The sequence below is a fragment of the Ascaphus truei genome, chromosome 12, assembly GCF_040206685.1.
Source record: "Ascaphus truei isolate aAscTru1 chromosome 12, aAscTru1.hap1, whole genome shotgun sequence".
In the NCBI taxonomy this organism is placed as follows: domain Eukaryota; kingdom Metazoa; phylum Chordata; class Amphibia; order Anura; family Ascaphidae; genus Ascaphus; species Ascaphus truei.
In genome coordinates, this window is record NC_134494.1 from 4202253 (window position 1) to 4208419 (window position 6167).

Genomic DNA, 6167 nt, shown 5'->3' on the forward strand with positions numbered 1-6167 from the left:
TGTAGATTCGGGAGGGACGTCAACGGGTTGGCTAGAGTTAGGATGATATCATCCGCAAAAAGGGATATTTTGTAGTTTGTCTTTCCAATTTCAATTCCTTGAATATTCTTTTCGTCTTTGATTGTGGATGCCAAGGGTTCTATAGAGATGGCGAATAGAAGCGGAGACAAGGGGCATCCCTGTCGGGTACCATTGTTTATTTTTATGGGATTTGAGTCTCCCCCTGGGAGTTTCACGGCAGCTGTGGGAGTTTTATAAAGAGCCCTGATCCCCTCTAGGTACTGACCCCTAAATCCGAATTTAAGCAACGTTTGAGCTACGAAATCCCATCTTATCCTGTCAAATGCTTTTTCAGCATCAAAACGTAGCAGGATAGCCTTCGTGTTGGTGAGAAAAGAAAGAATTGCCGGCGCCAAATCAGTCCTTTAAATAATAACTCCGAATAAAAACCAAACCGTCTCTTGAAAAGTCCCAAAAGTGTCCTTAAACAGATAGGCAGTGAAGGGGTAAACGAACGGCTCACACCAAATGATAGTGCAATATGTAAAAAAGAGAAGAAAACAAACAGATAATGGTGCAGTATGCCAAAAAAGTTGACATTAAAATATTAAAAACTCACACATGACAAACATAACACACAATGACAGACAGACACTAGCAAGGCTATAATCCTAACAAAAAGCTATTTATTAACATAGAAATACTGGGTTCCGGAGGATACAGCACTTATGTCCAGAGGGGTAAAATTGAAACCCTACTTACAGGACAGTAGATGGTAAAAGCAGTGAAGGTGAAGATCGCTCAGGTGCTCCACTCTGATGATAACTGGAGCTCCATTAGGGATTGCCTCGTGTGGGGGATGGATGTTGAGTCTCAAGAAAACCGGAACTTCTGGGTGGATGTGACATCACACGCCGCGGTGTTACCGAAATCGCTGCTCCTCTTCCTCTCCTTTCCCCCCACAGCCTACACAACTGCTGCCAATATCCTCCACAACCAACCAGACAGCTCTAAAAACAGGATAATCTCTTGTGGTTCATTTTCTGACTGTACAGTCAGTATTTGCCAGGCTGCCTGCAATATTTATTTCAAGTATTGTTGTTATTATTTTTTTAGTGCTGTTTTACACCGTCTTTTTTCATTACTTCGTGTTGGTGAGATGCATGTGGTCTATAAGGTTTATAAGTTTTCTAGTATTTTTCAGAAGCTTGTCTTCCCGAGACAAACCCGACCTGGTCTATATGGATTAAGCTGGGCAATATTGGGGTAAGTGTGTTTGCTAAGATTTTGCTGAACAGTTTTAAGTCCGAATTGAGAAGGGCTATGGGTCGATAGTTACCGCACTGTAGTTGGTCTCTCCCTTCCTTGTGTATAATTGCCAGATTTGCTTTGGACATTGATGTAGGAATGGCCTCTCCCTCTTGGAACGAATTAAACACATCAGCAAATATGGGGATATCACCATCTTAAATTTTTTATAGTACTGATTTGTGAATCCATCTGGGTCTGGCGTTTTGCTAGCTTCCAACTGAGCAATGGCTCCTAGTAGTTCTTCTTGTGTAATCTCTTTGTTCAGTTCTAGAATATTCTCCTCCGTTAGTTCTGCGAGTTTACATTTCTCTAAATACCTGGCGATAGCTTCCGATCCAGAAGATCGATTCTTAGGAAAGTTTAGGTTGTACAAATTAGAATAGAAGTCAGAGAATTCCTTTGCTATCTGCTTTTCATTGTACACAGGCGGCACACTTTATTCGACTGCGGCTCATTCCGCAAGCCGGGATATGTCCCGGCTTGCGAGCCGCAGCCCCTCGGCGTGTGATGCGCGGTCACGCATCATCGGGTGCCTGTGCCGCCTGTACGCGTGCCCAGGGCTCCCCGAGGGAGCCCTGGTGTCCGCGGATGTGGGGGACGGTGGTGGGACGTTCCGGGGGACCCGGCGGACCCGGAGAGGAGAGGGGGAAGCCCCGATCGGCGGGCCTCTCCTCCGAGGCTTCGGCGCGCGCCTGGGACATCCCGGCGCGCGCCAGGTTACTGTCGCGGCCAAGACCGGGCAAATGCTCGAATAAACTCGGCCGCGACAGTATAATTTTTCCCCTGACCTAGTTTGAATAGCAGAAATTTGCGATTTGGTTCTTAAACCTCTAAATTTGGACGCTAATAGACGGTCGGCTTTATTGCCTTTGTCATAGTACCTTTGCTTAGTCCACCTTAACGCTCTCTCCACTTCGTCTAGTTGGGTCTGATTAAATTCAGATCTGGTTTTGTCTAATAGTTTAAATAGTTTTTTTGAGGGGTTATTCTTGTGTTTTTGTTCAAGGAGCTTAACTTTCTCTGCTAATTCGTTATATAGTTTTTGCTTAGCTTTTTTCTTGTGTGATGCTATGGAAATGATAGCTCCTCTTATTGTGGCCTTATGGGCTTCCCATAACATTGCTGGTGACTATACAGAGCCCTTATTCAGCGTGAAGTACTCTATGAGCTTCTGTTTAATATCAATCTCTACATCCGTTTAATTTAGCAGCATATCATTTAGTTTCCAATTATATTGATTGTTTTTACAGAAAGGGGAGAGAGAGTACCAGTGACACCAGAGCGTGGTCTGACCATGATATAGAGCCTATGTCTGACTGGGAGGATGCCTGTAGAATGTCTTTGGTACCCAGAAAATAATCAATCCTCGAATAGGTCTGGTGTGGGGGTGAATAGAACGAGTAATCTCGCTGACCCTGATATTGCGCCCTCCAAATATCAGTGCGTGAGAACTCTTTCAATGTGATTCTAAATTCTTTTGCATTTTTTTCTGTAGAACGTGGGTGAGGGGTTCCTTGAATGCTTACTCTGTCTTGCTTGGGGACTGCTAACATGTTCACATCTCCTACCAGGAGAAGTGTGGTTTTTGGTTGGGGGGATATACTTTCACATAAGTCTCTCAGAAATTTCGCTTCGCCTTCATTTGGGGAATATACATTTACTTAGATTATCTCTACCCCTGACAAGGTTCCGTGTAGTATTAGATATCTGCCCTCTGGGTCTGAAACCTGTTTGTTTAAAGTAAATGGGATGTTGTGCTTAAAAAGAATAGCCACCCCTCTTTTTTTTACTGTGTAGGACGCATAGTATGCTTGAGGGTAGATTCTATTGAAGGTGTTTGGGGGGATGTAGTGTTAAAGTGGGTCTCTTGGAGGAATAAAATATCTCCATTTGTTTTCTTAAGTTCTTGTAGAGCAAGTGTTCTCTTTATTACAGAATTCAGCCCCTTTACGTTTAGTGATACTAGTTTTAGTGATGTTTTATTGGCCATTTTTTTTTTTTAATTGAGTGGGGCCTTGTGATCCCTCCACTTTCCCAAGGTGGTGGGGTGGCCTATGTTCTTTCATTATATATTTGTCCCGGTAAGATCTTAGTGTGTCTTTGATATCTATATCTCGTATTCCTCGGATCTCTAGGAGACCTGTTCTGACAGGGACTGGGGAGGGAGAGGGTAGGCGACAGGGGGGAAGGAGGATAGAAGAAAGGAAAAAGAAAAGAAAGAGTGGGCGGTAACAGCGCCCCAACATAGTGGCCCTCACCGCGCTAAGGGTGAGAGTGTAGGTGTAGAGGGAGAAAGGGGGTGGTCCGGTATTAATGGGGTTGCACCCCATATGGCCATCCCCTGACCTCACCAGAGAGACAAGGGGTTAACTGGACTGCGGTCCAGGGATGAGGTTTGCACCTTGTTGTACCTTGAAAATGTATGTTCCCCTGTTCCCATGTTTCATTATAAGCATGTATTTTAATGTTTTAAAGTGCATTTCTGTATCTCCAGTTCTGGAGATCGCAGAGAGTTCATATTTGGCCAATATGTGGAGTCACTGTAGGCATTAAAAACTGGCAAAGGTCGACCCACTGAGCCCACCAGAATGGAATTTATTAATATGTGTAGATATTAAAGTGTATATGTATTTTATGTTGGATCTGTTCTGAAAATGCTGACGCCATTTGCTAGGCTAATAAGTCATGAAGGCCAGACGGCTGAGTAGCCTAAGCACGGCAATCACAAAGTTAACTGCCTTGATTGTTACCCAATGTCTAGGGATTAAGTATTAATCAATCAACAAACTCTGTTACCTGAGGGCATGGGTTAGTCTGTTAGTCTGTGTCTCCACGTTAGATAATTGTTCACCAATAGGCTGTGTTCAATGTTAAGAATAGGGTTGCACAGGTATATAAACTGTGTCAACCCTACAGTTTTTAGTTATGCTTCTGATATTATCTTGAATGTCACTGGATTGCTGGAGTTATGCTTCTGATTCCACCTTGAAAGTCACTGGACTGTTGGAAAATTGCTATTGGATACTTCTCCATCCCCCAACCCTAAGTAAGTGTTACCTTCTTGTCTGTTGATTGTACTATATTGCTGTGTTCACCTTATTTAAGGAATAAATTATATTTTATTATATCTAAGCCTCGTTCAGTTCAACCCAGATATTTGGTGTTCATTATATCTTGTCATAAGCTACCGCGACAAGCTCTATAATTAACTGGTGGCAAGCGGTGGGATTGAACTGGACCTGTGTTACAGTATACTGCGGGATACTGTAACATAGTAGGAACTTGATGGTAATTGCAAGTTCCTGGGACTAAAGATATTGAACAAGCAGTAGTGCAACAGTTAACACAAGTTGTAACACCACCTCACTGCTGTGACTGAACCATGAGCAAGGCTGAAGGCTCATCCAACATGTGGACCCGAGCTCAGCTGAAGGACAAGTGCCGTGAATATGGACTGCCCTATGAGAACCAGGAGGTCGCAGACATGGTTGACGCAATCGGTGACTATGAAGCCCGGCTTGCAGAGCCTCAGGATACGGCTCAGCTTGCCCTTTTACAGCCATCCGGAGATCGGAAGGAACCCAGTGCCGGGGCGGCAGAATCTCGGGGAGGGAACGAGTGGACCTCCCGGGAGCAGTGCAACAGGAGGGGTACTGGTTGCTGCGGCTACCAGTCCGTTCACCCCTGAAATGTTGGCACTGATTACTGCGTGGGGAGACAGAGGGACACTGGAGGAACAGCTGCAGTTTATCACTATGGCAGTGAACAGATCCGTTTATTGCCCCCCTGTCCAACCCAACACAGATGAACTCAAGCTGGACCAGCAGTCTCACCAAGTTCGTCGAAGGCACTGACCAGATCGACAGTTTCTTAAAGAACGTTGAAACGCAGTGCCGGCGGTACAAAGTGCTTCCCCAGCATAGGGTTGCACGTTTGGACCCCTTACTGTCCGGCTTGGCTAAGCAGACGATGATGGCGCTTCCAGATGAGTATGCTGATGATTTTGACCACCTGAAAGAACTGTTATTGTTACAGTACGGTTTTACCCCTGAAGCCTACCGGGGTAAATTCCGGCAGGAAGAGAGGCAGCCCCAGGAGTCCTACACTGGCGACACACTTTATTCGAGCTCGGCTAGTCCCACGAATTCGGGTATACCCGGGTGTATTGAGGTTTGTGACTGTTTTCTGCCCGAGTGCATTGAGGTATTTTCCAGGCAGGGATTGAAGCATTTTATTCCCGCTGGCTGCAATACTGCACAGTATATATATATATATATATATATATATATATATATATATACTGCATTACAATTCATGAATTTATGCCATCTTGTAGACACGCGAAGCATTGCAGCCTATTAAATCCTAATCATTATCATTTAACAGATCAGCCGCCCGTTATCCAGGCACGAACCCAGGCTGGGAAGGCAAATGCAACGGGGCTTGTCAGAGGTGAGGAGCGGCGCATTCCAGGTATCTGCCAGGTACATACTGGGTATTTGCTCGAATAAAGTGTGTCGGTGCAGTATGTCACCTACGTGACCCGCATGGCTTTATACGGGATACGCTGGGTGGAGGGCTATGAGGCACGGACTTACCAACGCCTGCTGGACCTCATCTTCCAGGAGCAGCTCATGGAGCAGTGCCCGCCGGCAGTGAGGGCTTGGGTGTACGACAAGAAGCCCAAGACTTATCAGGAGGCGGTGAGGCTTGCAGATGACTATGTGGCCAGCCGAGCCCTGATGACCGCCAAAACAGTAGCCAAGGCGGCGGTGGCACCGGCCAAAAGGTTTGCCAATACCCCCCAATGGACTCAGAGGCCGCCTGCGGGCAGCAATCCACCGAAGGCGGGGGAG